At 44.9% G+C, this 18,638-nt stretch overlaps 1 pseudogene; it reads right to left on the bottom strand.

The window, feature by feature from the left end:
• Positions 1-3,953: 3,953 nt before the first annotated feature.
• On the bottom strand, positions 3,954-6,515 carry LOC123143579 (uncharacterized; annotated as a pseudogene).
• Between the last annotated feature and the right edge of the window lie 12,123 nt (positions 6,516-18,638).

Raw genomic sequence — 18,638 nt, 5'->3', positions numbered from 1 at the left:
GAAGGTGGAGGTTTGTAGGGCTTCAGCCTAGTAGAAAAACGACATGTGTGCGTGGGTGAGTAGGGCGCGAGCTATGTCATTCAGGGTGCGCAGCGCACGCTCGGCGCGTCCGTTTTGGGGGGACATGTACGGGCATGACATGCGGAGCGTGATCCCGAGCGAGGCGAAGAGTGCGCGGGGGGCAGCATTGTCGAACTCCTTGCCGTTGTCCGTTTGGATCGTCAGAACAGGTAGGTTAAAGTGATGTTTGGCGAATGTGATGAAGTTGCGTATGGTGGGGAGGGCGTCGGATTTGTTGCGAAGGGGGAACGTCCATGCACAGTGACTGTAATCATCGAGCAACAGTAGATAATATTGATAGCCAGAGTTACTAGGTACAGGGGACGTCCAAACATCACTGTGTACAAGCTGAAAGGGAAAGAAAGATACATGCGATGACGAACTAAAAGGAAGCCTAGTGCTTTTGCTGAGCTGACACGCCTGACACACGCCGATGATGGTGGTAGCTTGGTCGATGGCAGAGGGATGCAAGGTGCGGTCGAGGGCGTCGACAGCGGGGTGACCGAGGCGTTGGTGCCACAGGTCATGCGAGACCGCGGCGAGAACGTTGTGAGTGTGGGTCGGTGGCGTGTACGGCATGGGGTAGAGCTCGTCGCCGTCATCATTACATCGGAGGATCACCTTCCTCGTTCTTCGATCCTTAAGAGAAAAGCCAAGATCGTCAAATTCTACATTAACCGGATTATCACGGGCTAGGGCTTTGACGGACAGTAGATTTTTGATGAGATGGGGAGAAATGAGTATGTTGTTGAGGTGGAGTGGGGAGGTAGAAGTGGGAATGGTGGTGTGACCGGTGTGCGTCACTGCAAGCGAGGAGCCGTCGCCGACCACTATGCGGTGTGTGTAACAAGGGGTAGCAGATGAGAGGATACCTGACGACGTAGCCATGTGCGAGGAGGCACCGGTGTCCAAGTACCAGTCGGTGCTCGGTGGAGACGGCTGCTGCTGCTGCATCGACATGTTGTTGAGCGCCGCTATGAGAGCGCTCTGGTCCCAAGCCAGAGTCGTGGTCGGAGGCGGGTGCGCCGGTGGCCCGTTGTAGAGCGGGTGAGGAGGCACTGCAGGGTACCAAACAGTTGGTGGAGCAGTGTTGGGGATGCCGGGCGCAGTCGCATGGTGTGTAGCAGAGCCGGCGATCGGTGAAGCCCCGCCGGGCCTGGGACCGAGGATGCCGGAGCCCGGAGCATGGGGCCGCCAGGGCATGGGCCATGCATGCACCATGCCTGTCCAGGGGGCGGGGGCAGGAGCAGTAGGGCGAGGGGCTGGTGCCCCGCCGAAGTTGGTGTGCCCTGCCCCGGCGGAGTTGTTGTGCCCCGCCCCGCCGGGGTTGTTGCCCCGTCCGCGTCCACGACGCCCACCGCCACCGCCGTTGCGGTTGGTGCCACCGCCCTGCCCAGCCCCTGCGTGGCCCCCCGTGTTGGAGTTGGAGGGGCCCGAGCGGCATGGAGAGCGGTCTCGATGGTGGTGCTGTCGGCGGCCAGGCGGCTCTCCTCGAGAAGAAGAAAGGCGCGGCAGCGAAGGAGCGATGGGAAGGGAGTCTGCATGGTGAGGATGGGCACGGCCTACCTGAACCGAAGGTGGAGCCCGCGGATCATATTGAGCACTTGGTCACGGTCGTCGACGGCGGCGCTGAGCTCGGCGAGACGGTCGGCGCAGTCAGTGAGACGCGCGAAGAAGGAGATGATGGAAGAACCCCCTTGCTCGATGCGCCTGAACTCGGTGGAGAGAAGCACCACCTGATGCTCGGCGTTCTCCAGGAAGAGGTTGCAGATGGCGGCCCAGACGGCGGCGGCCGTGGCGCCGCGCTGGTGGATGAGGCCGAACACCTCCGTGCTGACGCAGTTGTACAGCCAAGAGACGATGTGTGCATCGTCCTGGAGCCAGGTCGGATCGCCTGGACGCGGCGGCCCGGTGATGTGGTCTCCGACGGCGTGCTTCTGGAACATCACCTCGAAGAGAGTGCGTCAATGGGAGAAGTTGGGAGGGTTCAGCGAGAGCACGATCGGGACGTGCTGGTTGATGAAGACGCCTGCCAGAGGAGAGAGAGCAGGGGAGGGACATGGAGGTGGAGGCGCCGGCATCCGGGACGAAGAGAGCCCCGCGGTTGAAGACGGACGGGGTGAGGAGGGTCGGGTTGGGTGGCTGGCTGGTCACCGGCATGGCCGGCGTCCGCGGAGTGCCGTGGCCGGGACGAGGAGGTGGGGGAGGTGGTGGAGGAGGTGGTGGAGTCGACATGGCGACGGGAGGCAGTTGGGGAGGAGAGAGGGCAGCGGAAGAGGCTAGAGACGGGAGAAATATCCAGCGTCTGATACCATGTGGAGAAGTGAATGAATGGGCTTGCCACCTTGAGTGGTGCCTGCGTACGATCGCATGTATATGTAGGTTTACATGTACAGAGGGGGGCGCAGCGCGCCGGTGAGATCGTGCGGGTGATCGTGGGATCATGCACGAGGACGTGCTAGAGAGCTGGGTCAGGGGGTTTGACCTATACAACTAACATGCACGATGCCCCTCTTTATAGGGTAGGAGTGCAGGTGCAGTGTGGAGCTTCTACTGCTGCACATGCCATTCATTGATTCTCCAACAAGCATCTTTCTCCACCCTCCAGAGATGAGCTTCATTCTCAAAGAATCTTCTAATTTGAGACTGAGATGCTCTGCTCTGCTGCCGTATCAAGGATGGCTGTTACAACAAACTTCCCCTAGGTGGACAAATTCCAATCTTAGTTTCTTATCTTTGCAATGCATACAGAGATGAGTATGTAGTGTCCATAACTTCCCCTGGTTTCTTATCTTTGCAATGTATATCAATATATACAGACATATTATTTCGCAACGGTTACAGTAGTGAAACCATGTAAAAGACTGACCAATATATCAGCAAGTGTCCATTTAATGTGGACCAGGGAAGAACACTGAGACCGAGAGCGTGGAGAAAGAAAAGCTCCTGAGACTGTCGTTCTTTTGAGAAAAACATCAGCAAGTCTGGGTACTTACTTCCAGCCCAGGAAGTTGGGGATGGGGCATCTAGTTCTACTGCTGTGGTGCCAGCTACCAGATGTACTTGGAATTCCTCAGGAGGCCCATGGTGTGGTGAAAAACAATGGGGGGCTTATATATAGATACCATCGAGTAAAGAACGACAAGGGATTACAACCAAGTAATCTATAACCATCTTCTTGACGGTCATTCGATTTTGATGTTTTTTGCAAAAAAAAAAAAAAAAACGATTTTGATGTTGTGCTCCTGTAATTCCATAAGTATCTTCTTGTTACTCCACAGGCAACACAGACAAATGTCTTATTCTTACTTCTGGCAACAAATGCTAATGCCTCAATATGATCAGCAGATCGGTACCACATGCACGTTGCTATCGGAGTCGAGCACAAGTTTTGCAATGGACAATACACTGGAAAGTAAAACAAAACAATTTGTTCAAAACAAACATACATGTCTGTTCAAAACAATAATAGGAGCCCCCAATCCAGTTTTATCCACCATCCCAATCCATTACCGAGCAATAACTTGTCTCCGACTCAAAACACAGCTAACAGATAATGCACTTGCTTCTCTAAGACGAGGGGTTGTCGCTACTGCACCACCCAGCCGCAGTCGCTCTTCTTTGATCCCAGGCCTTCCTCATCTTCACATGGCATCACTGTTCCAAGCAAAGCAGACCAATAATAAAGATGGCGACAAGTAACGGTGACAATATCAAAACAAGTGAAAAGACATCTGGTTGTACAACGAGGTCAGATGATTATCGCGCGGAAAGAAAAAGTCAAAATGATAAGAACTCTTCCAGAAATACAGATTGAATGCCAACTAAAACATACAGCATGGCCATGGAGGAGGGTGAAAGGAACATCAACCATGTACCTATCGCACAAGTTGTTAGATTATATTGTTATACCCTTGTCATATAAGAGCAAGAAGTTCGTAGCGATACATCTCAATCAGAAGACATGCATAAAGGCAAGCATGCCAGTGTAAAACGTTTGATGCATAAACACAAGAATGCTTCCAGGCAAAACCCCTTAACTCTATTATACGACAACATTTCAAAAACAATCAGCATTGACAATCTGAGACATGATATCTTGAGGATCACAGTTCAGAAGCAAACCCCCATTCCTCTAAATTTGCATACTTATTCCCAGTTCCTCCATTTTCCTTCCCAGCATGCCGACCAAGCACCCATACACAGGGGACACCCTCATCCTCCTATTATAAATGTTTCATCTATGCTTCTGATGCGACCACACAAAAACAAAATACAATAACATCACCCAAAGGCCAAAAGACAAACCTTGCAGGACCATCCTTGAGCGCATGGAATGTGGGAGGCCAAATCCTCATACAAGGATGGACACGACCCAACCATCGATCCTCGCTTGTCATCTCATACACTTTACACAACTTCCTGCACTTGATACCACATAGACTAGGCATCGACCCATCCTCAAGAAAACAAACTCAGCATTTATCCCCACCTGATTTATCCACACCCTATCTGTAAGATCAGGCATCCTCAATTTAGCATACATCTCACGCAAGCAAATGGTATCCACCAGCAACCAGTTGTCCCCTGTGCGCAGCCAGATGCAAAGCTGAAGCCCGTTCAAATGAATGAGATACACACCAGAATTATCATATGCCCGTGACAACATGGTTCGTTTGTAACCAATAACCAACCCTTGTGGGACCTGAAATGTGGAGAAACTTGAGGCTGTCAAATCCAGCACAAGAATTTCAGTTTGGATGGCCGCCATGTAGATTTTATCGTCAACATGCAAAGAATTCAGTATCTATGGCCGACAAGGAAGCTGTGTCGTTGGTGAGGCATGCAAGCACCAAACACCATCTTGCAACATATACACATACACCGTAGATTTTCTTCCATCATTAGAAAGTTCACTCTGCACACAGAAGTATGACAAGCTATCACCTTCTTCTTCGAATAGGAGTTTATAGAACTTGTAGAAATAGCTGTCCTGGTGTCCGTAGCATGGGAATGGAGGTACGATAACCATGCCTCTTGCAGGGCAGAGCGGGTTGCGCACTATATGTATTGATCCGGGTTCTTCATTGCAGTTGTTAAATGTTTTGGTGAAGATGATGTCATTCCAGTCATCCAACATGAGTTTATGTGCATCCAGGCCGGAGCTTGCGCAGCTGATGACTGCATCATTCTCTGGGGGCTGCGGTAGCATCGGCACAAAGCGTGAGCGGCTCGCCCTGGTCTTGAAATATACGCCGAGGAGGCGGGGCGGGTGGATCTTGCAGAAGCGGCAGAGGAAGGCAGGGTCAGAGGCATGACTGAACCAACGTTTGCAGACGAGAGCAGCGCGGATGAGGGTGGTGGGGTAGCCGATTAGGAGGAGGATCTCGATGAGAAGGTTATCGTCGTCGAGCACCTTGGACACGGGGTCAACAAGCATTGCAGATTGCCGCAGCCTCTTTCCATCCACACACACTGAGTTGGGAACGGGGTCGAACCTGAAATAGCAGCAGCCACCAAAAAACAAATTGACATACAACATAACATTCACAAAGTTATGGAGAAAGAACCTGGATGTTTTTTTTGCGAAAGAGAAGCTGGATGTTACCAGTGGGGAATCTCAACAGGATTCATCGCCTATCTACCCCCCCTTATCTCAGCACCCGCTCTCCTCCCTCCACTCCACTGTTGCAGTAAGGGAAAGTTAGGGTTATGAGGGGAAATCAAGCTAGGGTTTTCCTCAAGGAAATAACATAAACAAATTATTACTAGGAGATGGAGGAGATGAAGGGAATGGGGTTTCCTAACCTCAAATATTTGGTTGCTGTCGGGGACGGGGAGGTCTGGAGTCACCGGTGGCGCCACTCCTCCTTTGCTATTTGCTGAGGCCGCAAAACCAATTCATCTTTTATTTACTAACTAGAAGAAAAGGTGCACTCCACGGGGCCAACTGGGAATGTGATTGGTATGTGCTATACCAGATATTTTGTTTGCTTTTTGTGTGTGTAGCAATCAACGGTCTCATATAGTAATCTACTAAGACATGCTAGCAAGACAGTAGTTTTGAAGTTTTGATAATCATTTATAGTAATAATAGTTGTAAAACATTCGGAAGTACCTTCAGCGAGCTAGCTTGCGGTGGGGCAGCTAGGATGGGTGGAGAAGCTCGTCCGATGGATGGGGGGATGGAGGCGACCGACTGTGGTGGCTAGCCGGTGGTCCTCTCCCCTGATTTGCAGCGGCAAGGGCAGCAGAAGTGCTCCTGGCGGCGGAGTGGAGAGCTTCTTAGGGCGGATGGGGGACGTAGGAGGATGGGGGTGGAGGCGTTCGGCGGCGCGCCGGCCGGGATGAGGGACCAGGCCGGTGGTCAGCCCCTGGCGGCGGCGTGGGGGAAACCCTAATCGCCAGAGAGAGTAAGACGAGAGGGGAGATGATTTTTGTCGTGGTACCCGGGATCGGTCCTGGCCTCTGGGTCGACCCATACAGTGGCAAAGGGGTAATTTTACCAACGCATCGGGGGTAGGTTCGAAGAGGCACACAGCAGAAGCCGGGAAAGCACCTCGTGGGCTGCTGCCGCTCGTGCGTGTATTTTTGGCTTCCACCATACTAACAGACCTATGAAACAATGGTGATAAAAAGCATTAAAAACAGATAACGAATTTATATTCAAACTACATGAGCAACAAACCAAAACTAAATCACAAAGAATGAATGGCGACTGGAATGAAATTGTGACCTATAATAAGCAGATTAAATAGAGAGAATTTAGTTATGAATTGAATGCCAATCATCATGACACAAAATAAAATATTGCAAGTAGCAAAAAGAAGTGTTGCCTTTTTGCAACCTGAAGAAGCAGAGTAAACCACTACCAAGTACTCCCTCTGTTCCTAAATATTTGTCTTTCTAGAGATTTCAACAAGTGACTACATACGAAGCAAAATGAATGAATCTCTAAAAAGACAAATATTTAGGAACGGAGGGAGTAATACGTGCATAACTCTTTTTTTATTGAATATATAGTGGACAATACTTTGCAAGAACATTAATAAAAAACACTTAGCATAAAATGTGGCATATTGGAATATTAGCACTTCTTGTAATCTTGCAGTGAAATAACTGGTTTCGGACTCAGAAGTAAGAAATATTTATTTGGCAACAACTTTCTGATTGAAAACCAAGTCTTATTTGCTAATTAAGACTAACTCCGGTTTCCATGTTATCATCGTAACTGACACATAATTGTTGAAATTATAGCAAGAAGGAAAGTAAGGAGCTTACCTATAAAGTTTTGATTGAGTAACAGGAGAGCCCTGAAGTACATGTTGAAGCGTAAAGGAATAAGCTGTTTGTCACCTAATAAGAAAACATAAGATGCATAACAAGTGAAATAAGTAGAGTTCTGGTAGAGGGAAAGAGGCTAACCCATGTCATACTTACGTATGAGTTTAGTGGATATTCGTACCAAACCAATAATGCCTTCCAGGTTTCCAGTGGTTTACATCCAAAGATGTGTTATATATGCAACTATAACCACCAAAGATTCATCCGAGGACCTCCAGGGAAAGAAATGCGGGAGACAACACACAACGAAAGAGATCTAACTGCAAGAGGTAAGTGCCATGTGCAACATATAAACTAGAGGTGTAGAGAACTCTCATATGGTAATTTCTTGGGAAACATAAGCCTGCATTTGTTTTGTTAAAAAATATTAAAGGAATAATTCGGTTGATCTACTTCAGATAATTGTCAATACTCTCAATGGGTATTTTCTAATGAAAAAGCTCCTCACATCTCCTTGTAGAAAAGATTATATATAAAACAACAAATGTGTAAATCAACACAAAGACTATAAACTGGCAATAAAGAACACAAACAAAGAGCATAAACCGGCAATAGAGAATGCAGATATGAGTGCATGTTGTATTCGGATCTACAAAAGAGAACTGAGATGCAATATATACCCGAAAGATGCCTCCTCTACCCATATTGCTGCAACTTGATCAAGTACTTCTTAGCAATTGACTATGGTTGAAAAAAAATTAACAGGGAATGAACTATGAATCAACATTATATACAGGGCTTTGATTTGTAAGGTATAGTCATTGATAGCAACAAATAGATGGGACCAATCGATGGCAAGCTGCAATGCCTGCCATCCAAATTCTTTTGATGTGAAACCGATATTGCTAACTCCAGCATGTTTCCTTCCAAACCAAACAATTAGCATGATAGCTCCGATATTGTGCAAGTAATTACTGTTCAGGTCTCTCGTTCTCTCTTTCTTTCTATGTTTGTTTATTAGTAGGAGCTGGGCTTGTCTCGTTGGTCTAATTTTTCACCACTCTATGACTGTGTCAGTTCTGGGAAAAAAAAATTCAACGGCAATATGATCACTTGCCAAATCCTAGAGGTTTCCAATAAGCAATAACGCGAGATTGAGCCACGCAAGTTCCAAATTAGGTGAAAATTGTACTCAATCTTCCCATTATTTGTAGCCTGTCGAACATTCTAAGTGGTCACTACTGAAAATGTCGCAATAAGATTAGCCTTAAGAGCTCATTTACTAATCTAGTTAGAGTGCAGAAAGAAGGTAAGTGACCTGCAAATGGGGTGTCCCTGCGTGCCGACCAAATCGCGTCAGGCCGATTTCACCGCAGCTCAGATTCCATCTTCCACTGATTCCTATTTGACTGCACTGCGACACCAATACGTAGGGGAGCCAATTGGATTTGAAGTTTCCCGTGGCCGCCATCGTCCATTGCCAATACGCTGTGGCCTGCCGGGACTGGGGAGAGGAGGCGCCGCGGGAGAAGGGAGAGGAACACGCTAGCTAGGGCTCGTCCGGGGCAAATCCTATTTGGCGCTGCAGGCGCCCGTTAATGTGTATTCTGCAAACGGGCGCGTGTAGCGTCCCTAACTGGGCCGGCCAGTTACTGTGTAAGTGATTCTGCAAAAAAGTTCATCATCGACGCGACTCGAACCACAGAACTACCGCAATGAGGTTCGATGGTATAACCAACCCACCACACAACAGGTTATGATAAGATAACTCTTTCCCTCAATTGTTCCTTCCTTTTTTTTCCTTTTTCTTTTTTCTTTTTTCTTTTCCCATTTTTCTTTTTCTGTTTTTCTTTTCTTCTTCTTCCTGGTTTCTTTCCCTCATCAATTTCGTTTTTTTATTTCTTAAATATGTGAACTTTTTCAAAATCGGTGACGTATTTTTTAAAATTTGATGAACTTTTCTTTTCAAAATCTATGAACTTTTTCCTTCTTTTCGTGAACTATTTTTAAAAACTGATGATTTTGTTTCAAATTCGATGATTTTTTTTCAAATTCGATGAACTTTTTAAAAATTTGATGAACTTTTTTTCAAAATCTATGAACTGCTTTCAAATTCAATGAACATTTCTTCAAATTGGATGAACTTTTCTTAAAATTGGATGAACTATTTTCAAAAATTGATGAACTTTTTTCAGTTTTGTAAACTTTTTTCAAATTGGTGAACTTTTTTCCAAAATTTTGATGAACATTTTTCAATTTTTTGTGAACTATTTTTTAAAATTGATGACCTTTTTTCAAAATCATTGAACTTTTCTTGAATAGGGCAACATTTTTTTGCATGTTCATGAACTTTTTCCGAAATTTGTGAAGTTTCATTTTTCTTGCAGAAAATCATATATGAGCGGCTATGAAAGTTTTTCATGTATTAGTGCTCAATTTGTTCAGTTGCAAAAACACGCCCTAGTTGTTAGCTGAACGCATGTAGGTAGTGCAGGTCACGAGTTCTATATATGGGTACAAAATAGGTACTCCCATAGTTCTAAATACATCCATTTCTGCGACGAGTAATTTGGAATGGAGGGAGTACATGTTAGTGTTGTACTGACGGAAGTACTAAATAGAGTTGTTTTCTAATTTTATACCAATGGGTGGTCTTGGCGCAGTGGTCTCTCTGTTGAGACTACCACTGGTAACATGCTGGTTCGAATCCCAGCTCTCGCATATATTTTTAGACGATACTTTTTCTTTTTGGCGTCTGCTTTTTGAAGTAGCTGTTGGGCCGGCCCACTAAGCGGCGCGGCGAGCGCTGAATGCGCCGAGTTTTTTTTTTTGAGGGGTAAATGCGCCGAGTAGGAGCTCCCCTCGTCCGGTGGCTTCGAGCTGGAGTCCAATGGGTGAGAACTTGGGCCGCAGGCTAGAAAGACAGGGCCAAACAAACCTGGGGACGAAATACTCACGGTCTCTCGGCCGTGGGCCTTTTTGTTTGGACTGTGGCGTCATTCAGTTCATGGCAAGCCTAAAAAAAGCCTCCTCATGGTAAAGGTAGGTGTTGTGTTGACACCCCTCCCTGGAAATTCGCAGGGCACGCAAGTGCGGAGGGACTCACCTGCCAAGCCTTGCCGCCCGCTTGATTTGCCTCGTGATTCACGAAGTAGTTAAATCTCGCACGAAGGCACAGTAAAAATGAAAATTCCTCAAAAGCTTTAAGTTTCAATGATCATACTTATCGGGTTTGCTTCAAAAAATGCCCTGTATCAACAAGTTTCAGAGAGATAATTTTAAGCAATTTTTTCCGGCGGTCGTAGACACAAAATAATTATTTTTTATCGGTCACTCGTACTAAGCTCCAGACGTTGAAACTTAAAATTTTCTGGAAGTCGTCAAAATATATTCAAAATGTATCTTATTTGAAAGCGCTGGTCGCGAGAAACTGTAGTTGCATCTAGTGCCCCTTAGTGATTTTGGTGTATTGAAGACTTATAGATTAAGGGACTAATGTGTTTATGAGTGTACACAGGTCCATAAGTCTATGAGGAGTTTGATATTTACTGAGAAAGTCGACCCCTAAAAATGAATATCTTCGACTGAAGATTTTGGTTTTCTGAAGACTTTCTGAAGACTTTGAAAGTGAAGAAATTGGTGTGACATGAAGACTTGGTATTCATACGAGGAACATGAAGCGTGAAGACTTTTGTTTTCGTAGTTTCATTTTCTCTTTCTTGAGTCATAGGAAACACCGTACTATTAAAGGGGTCGAGGAAATACTAAGGAAAAATTTTCATGTGATGCTCAACTCAAAATCCTACACCTACCAATCCCTTCGAGTGAATCCATTGGAAATCTCATACAGTTCAGTCAATTTCTTCAGTGACAGAGACGAAGTTCTTCTGGTCGCTAAGGAATTTGTTCTGACTGAGGAGTTAGAAATTCGCCAGTGCGGATTGCCTACACAGTGAGGATCATGATAGCCCTGAGGAATTTGAGCCTCAAAATTCCGACCGTTGCTGTGCTACACGCCAGCTGTCCCAAAATATCTACCCACCTAACGGTCATATCATTGAAGGGTATTTATGTCTTATCATGTCGGGCTGCTCCCTAGGCTATAAATAGCCGCCCCCTACAACCACTAGCTGGTTGGCTGCTACGAGAGAAACTGACACTTGTCATTTGAGAGCATCCCATCCTCCGAGGACTTTGAGCGAAAATCATCAAGTGAGGAAAACCCAAACCCAAACACCTACAAACACAAAGTGATTGAGCATCACTGAAGAGATTGATCCTGCGTGGATCCGACGCTTGTTACCTTTGAAGACTGTGCATCTTCCAGATGGTTAGGCGTCATGGTCTAGAGCATCCAAGAGAAAATTGTGGATCGCCGGGTGACCGAGTTTGTGAAGGTTTGGAAGTCACCTGAAGACTTACCACAAGTGATTGGGCGAGGTCTGTGTGAGCTTAGCTCAAGGAGAATACGGTGAGGACTGTGTATCCGGGATTGTGTGTCCTCAGGTTTAAATACCTAGTCGCTCCAACCAGACGTACAACTATCACAGCAGTTGGAACTGGTCTACCAAATCATTGTCTTCACAAAGCCTACTGGTTCTATTTCCTCAACTCTTTCATTTCCTCATTACTGTGTTGTGCACTTGTTCATATCTGTTTTGAAGACTTTCACTGAAGACTTTCTCAATTTCCTCAGTTCAGTTTCTTCAGTCTGATTGTCTTCATTCTGTGTTATCCTGTGTTTACGCTTTCTGTACTATGTGTTTGTTTTCAATTCTTCATGATGACCATGCTTGTGTTCTATTATGTTTACATCTGAGTACTTATTCCGCTACAAGTAGTTCTTCGCTTAGAAATTTCCTCACCCTGAAATTCCTCAGTGAAGAATTCATAAAAATCGCCTTTCACCCCCCTCTAGTCGATATAACGCACTTTCAATTGGTATCAGAGCAAGGTACTCCCTTGTTCTTTGTGATTTTGGTTTAACCGTCTAGAGTTTTAGTTATGTCGACCACAGGAATGAAGACCGTGTCATGCCCCATCTTTGACGGTCACGAGTATCCCAAGTGGAAGGCCATGATGAAGAAGTGCCTCATGGCGATGAACAGTGAGCTGTGGACCGTCACTGAGATTGGTCTGACCGATCTATGCAAGATGGCGGAAGCTGATGACATTCGCAAGTACACTCTTCTCAACCTCATGGCGAAGGACGTCATCTCCTCCTGTCTGTCTCAAAATTAGTTCAGGAACATCATGCATCTCGATCATGCAAAGCTTATCTGAGACCATCTCTCTGAGGTCTATGAAGGTCATCGAACCCGTCATGATCCTTAGTTTGAGGACTTCAAGGAATCTCTCAAAGCGATGACATTCGAACCAGAATCATCATCTTCTACACCATGCCTTATGGCAAAAGGTGCAAAGGTAACTGAATGCTATCTATCCTAGTCTAGTGATGATGAATCTGGTGATGAATTTGGACCCAGCTATGTCAAACTTGCTTCCCTTGCCACTAAACAACAAAGAGCTTTGGAAAAAGTTCAATACATGCTAAATAAGAGCGATGATATGTTGGGTGAAGAAATGGACCAGTCGAAAGCTTTGGCTGAAAGTCTTCAGAGACTTCAGTCTAAGTTTGACACCCTTCAAGGTCATCATAACACTCTCTTATCTGATCACGAGAAGCTTTCCTATGAATTTCTTCAAAGAAAGCAAGATCTTGAAAATCTAAGAGTGAGTTATGAAGATCTTCAGAAGGAGCGCGATTCATTACTTGCTCAACAAATCAGCGCTACTCAGGAAGAATTTGTTCCTCCATGTTTGAAGTGCATTGAACGTGAATCTGCTAATTCTTCACCTGAATGTTCAAATGCCTCTAATGCTACAAATTCATCAACTGTCTCTGCTATCACTAATTCCTCATCTGAGGACATTGCTAGTATGACTGATGATGCAGGGCTGAAGGAATTGTACACAACAGGCATGTACAAAAGCCTCAAAGGGCATCAGACTCTTTGTGATGTGCTTAAAAAGCAGATCCTCAATAGGAATCCTAGGAAAGAGGGTATTGCCTTTGAGAGGAAAATCAATGCTGATGGGACTTATTGGAAGCCTGAGCAGTACCCCAAAACTTCATGGGTTGCTGCAAAGGGACCTCCAGTAGATCCATCCAATCTATCTGGCTTTACATGTGATTCTCCTCATTCTTCTGATGAGTCATTTGACTCCAACTATAAACTGTTCAAAAATCAGAATCGTGAAGTATTTGCTAGATATGTTGGCACTAACTGCAGGAACGGTTCCCCTGTGAGGAAAATCTGGGTTCCCAAAAGGTGCCTTGAAAGTCTTCAGGTGAATTTCATCATGACACCACCTGTGAAGAATAGGAACTCAAGATCAAATTCTTCGTATGGACCAAATTCTTTATATGGATCCAAGTCCTCATACGGACCAAATTCCTCACGTGGATCAAATTCCTCAAAAGGATCAAAGTCCTGATATGAAAATCGTCGTGCTAACACCTCTATTTCGCAGGGAAGAGCTAAGGGCTATGAATATGATCATTATTCTTCTAACCATTATGTTCATAAGTCCTCAAAGAATTTCTCTGCTTATTCATATGTCTACCCTATCTCCTCTTATGTGAAATGAAATGGACTAGCTTCTATGCCACCCTTCTCGTATGGAGCTCGCAGAGTGATGAACTCTTTGCCACCCCTTCAGATGTGGGTGGTGAAGAAAAAGAACTAATCTCTTCTACAGGGTCAGGTCTCCAGACGTGCTTAATCGTCTGAAGAATTTGCTGGAGACCTGAAATTGCGTGAAAGGACGTAGGCTAATCATGAAGAAATGAACCCTCATTTCTCACGTCCTCATACTGTTTTATCTGTTCTATTGGTTGATGAAATTGATCTGATGAATCGATGTCATATTCTTCACTGATGAAGTATATGAGTTTGTAAGATGAACTAATTCATCTGCAGGATGATCAACCCAAAGGCAATGAGTGGGTCCTCGATAGTGGATGTACAAATCACATGACTGGTGACAATAATCTATTGATGGATGTTCCCTTATCTCCATCGCATCTGAAGCATATCATCTTCGCTGAGCAAGGCAAAAGTTAGGTATTGGGTCTAGGTAAGGTTGCGATCTCAAAGGATCGACACATTGACAAAGTCATGCTTGTCGAGTCCTTAGGATACAACCTCATGTCTGTCTCAATGCTTTGTGATCTTGATATGTTGTTGTCTTTGGCAAGTATCGTTGTGTTGTGATCATGGAAGCTGACAATTCCAAAGTCTTCGAAGGCTTTAGGAGAGGAGATCTGTATATTGTTGATTTCTCTACAGGACCACAACCAGCCGTATGTTTACTTGCAAAAGCTTCAGAAGGCTGGCTATGACATCAACGACTTGGTCATGCTGGCATGAGGAATCTGCACACACTCGCGAAGAAGAAACATGTCATTGGCATTGAGAATGTCAAATTCCTCAAGGATCACTTATGCGGAGCGTGTGAAGCTGGAAAGATGACCAAGGCCAAACATCCAGCGAAGACAATCATGACTACCACTCGACCATTTGAATTGCTTCACATGGATATCTTTGGTCCTAATCATTATTCTGCAGTTTCAAATGATGCATCTCTATATGGCTTCGTTATAGTTGATGATTACTCTCGTTACACATGGGTGCATATTGTCACTTACAAACATCAGGTGCAGGAAATCTTCAAACGATTTTCTTCGAGGGCTTCAACCAACTTTGGTGTGAAGATCAAGCACATCAGAAGTGACAATGGAACTGAGTTCAAGAATACTGGTCTTGATGACTATCTTGATGAACTCGGTATTACTCATGAGTTATTTGCTCCTTATACTCCTCAGCAAAATGGCATCATGGAGCGCAAGAACAGGACTCTTGCTGAGATGGCTCGCACTATGCTTGATGAATACAAGACACCTCGTCGTTTCTGGATTGAGGCAATTGATACTGCGTGCCACATCATCTAGATGGTATATCTTCACAAATTCTTCAAGAAGACTGCTTATGAACTCCTCACTAACAAGAAACCCCATGTGAGTTATTTCAAAGTCTTTGGTGCTAAATGTTGGATTAGAGATCCTCATCACAACTCAAAATTTGCACCGAAAGCACATGAAAGTTTTATGCTTCGTTACGGAAAGGACTCGCACGCCTACAGAGTCTTCAACAACGTTGTTCACAAAGTTGTTGAAACTGTAGATGTGCGGTTCGATGAAACTAATGGCTCGCAAAGAGAGAACCTACCTTCTGTGCTAGGTGAACAGTCACCTGAGGAAACTATCAAGTTCAAAGCTACTGAGGATGTCATTCCTACCGAAGAATCTGTTGAAGAAATCATTCCAGAACGTGAAGAACATCATACTGATGCACCTGAAGAAAACGGTGCTGAAGAAAATGCCAATCAAATTCCTCGACGACAACCCGCTCATCCTCGCGTTGCAAACGAAGTGCAAATTGAGAAAATCATCAGCGACATCAACATTCCAGGTCCTCTCACACGCTCAAGAGCTTCACATTTGTCTAACTTTTGTGGTCACTTTGCTTTCATCTCTATCATAGAGCCCACTAAGGTAGATGAAGCATTTTTGGAGCCTGAGTGGATTCAAGCTATACAAGAAGAATTACATCAGTTCGAGCTCAACAACGTCTGGGAACCGGTCAATCGTCTAGATCCTCGCAAGCACAATATCATTGGCACAAAGTGGATCTACCGCAACAAGCAAGATGAAAATGGCCTTGTGGTGAGGAATAAGGCACGGCTTGTAGCTCAAGGCTACACATAGGTTGAAGGAATTGATTTCGATGAAACTTTTGCACCTGTTGCTAGACTTTAAGCTATTCGCATATTACTTGCTTATGCTAACCATCATGATATCACTTTATATCAAATGGATGTGAAAAGTGCATTCCTCAATGGTAAGCTTGAGGAAGAAGTATATGTTGCTCAACCCCCAGGTTTTGAAGATCCAAAGCATCCAGACAAAGTCTTCAGACTCAATAAGGCCCTCTATGGCCTCAAGCAGGCCCCTCGGGCGTGGTATGATACTTTGAAGGAATTCCTCATGAAGAAAGGCTTCAAACCCGGTTCACTTGACCCAAATCTTTTCACTAAATCTGATGATGATGAATTGTTTGTGTGCCAAATTTATGTTGATGATACCATTTTTGGCTGTACTGACCAACGTTACAGTGATGAATTTGCCTATATGATGAGTGAAGAATATCAAATGTCTATGATGGGAGAATTTAAATTCTTCTTAGGTCTTTAAATTCGTCAACAGCGCAATGGTATATTCATATCTCAGGAGAAATACCTCAAGGATGTACTGAGGAAATTTGGCATGCAAGATTGCAAAGGGGTCAAAATTCCAATGCCCACAAATGGCCATCTATGCACTCATGAAAATGGTATTGACTTCGATCAAAAGGTATACCGCTCCATGATTGGTTCTTTATTGTATTTATGTGCATCTAGGCCAGATATTATGCTTAGTGTTTGCATGTGTGCCCGATTTCAAGCTACACCGAAGGAATCACACCATAAGGCTGTGAAGTATATTCTTCGATATCTAGCTCACACAGCAACACTTGGATTATGGTACCCCAAGGGCTCGGCTTTTGATCTCATTGGATATTCAGACTCTGACTATGCTGGTGATCGTGTGGACCGCAAGTCAACATCAGGCACATGCCATTTCCTCGGACGATCATCGGTCTGTTGGTCCTCGAAGAAACAGAACTACGTATCACTGTCTACTGCTGAAGCTGAGTACATTGCTGCTGGTTCTTGCTGTACTCAATTGCTATGGATGAAGCAAACTCTCAAGGACTACGGCGTCAACATGAAGAATGTGCCTCTCTACTGTGACAATGAGAGTGCAATCAAGATTGCTCACAACCCAGTTCAGCACTCGAAGACTAAGCACATTCAAATTCATCATCATTTTCTTCGTGACCATGTGTGGAAGGGCGACATCTCTATTGAGCATGTACGGACTGAAGAATGGCTAGCCGATATCTTCACAAAGCCCTTGGATGAGAAGAGATTTAGCAAGTTGAGGTGTGAGCTAAATATCCTAGAATCTTCGAATGTTCTTTGAAAACGACACTCATCCTAACATTTATGCAAAATTGATGACTTAGATGTGCAACACGCGAAGAAACATTTTTCTTCAATCAATGAGGACTAATACTCTAAGTGTGAAGAAATTAATGAAGAATTTGATTCTCAGAACCCTACGACAATTGTACGCGGTGTGTGAAATCATCATTCTTATACGGTGGGTCACGCCACCACCAAAAGTTGAAAATCTTCAATTGAGTTTTTCCTCAGTTTTGAAATTCCTTAGTTGTTCATTTTCTTCAACTTTGGATTGTCTTCACCATTTCCGTCGTTTTTCCGTCGTTTATGTCCTCTACAGCATTCACTTATTGCTAATTCTTCAAGTTGCTTCTTCTGCTAAGTGAATGTGATCGGACCCTTCCCCCTCTATGCTAAACTCAACCCAGTGTATTCACAAATTCTTCATGTGCGTTCTATTTGAAACTCGTTCAAAATCTTCACTGTGTCCTTGTCAGCTGAAGAATTTGTGAACGGTACTTTAAAACTTATCTTATCTAAATTTTCGGCTTTGCCGCTCAAACCGTTCCACATTCTGTGAAATGTTTATCTATTCACCCACGATCTCACATGATCGCCACCTCTCAGTACGTGGGTGACACATGTCAAGCGAATGAGAAGGGTCAGGGGCACGTTCGTCCAATTTCTTCGGCGAACAATTTTTCACTCCGACTATAAATACCCCTCCCCCAAGTGACTTACTGTCGTGGCTTTTGAGCCAGCCAAGAGGTGTAGCTATGGTTCAAATACAACCAAGCCCCCAAGTGACTTACTGTCGTGGCTTTTGAGCCAGCCAAGAGGTGTAGCTATGGTTCGAATACAACCAAGCCCCCAAGTGACTTACTGTCATGGCTTTTGAGCCAGCCAAGAGGTGTAGCTATGGTTCGAATACAACCAAGCCCCCAAGTGACTTTGTGGTATTGCGCCGATCAAGAGGTGTAGCTATGGTTCGGATACGACCAAGCCCCCAAGTGATCAATAATATGATAAGCCAATAAGGCGGAATACCCATGTTTGAATCGCGCATCATGGCAACATGTCCTCTTCGGCAACCTTTAACTTTTTGCAAGAGATAAATTCTTCTTGAACCGGGATTTTGAACCGGATATTGAGAGCGTCAAAGCTTT

Source organism: Triticum aestivum, chromosome 6D, assembly GCF_018294505.1.
Source record: "Triticum aestivum cultivar Chinese Spring chromosome 6D, IWGSC CS RefSeq v2.1, whole genome shotgun sequence".
Lineage (NCBI taxonomy): Eukaryota > Viridiplantae > Streptophyta > Magnoliopsida > Poales > Poaceae > Triticum > Triticum aestivum.
The sequence above is the reverse complement of the archived record's forward strand: the minus strand, read 5'-3'. Positions and strand labels throughout refer to the sequence as shown.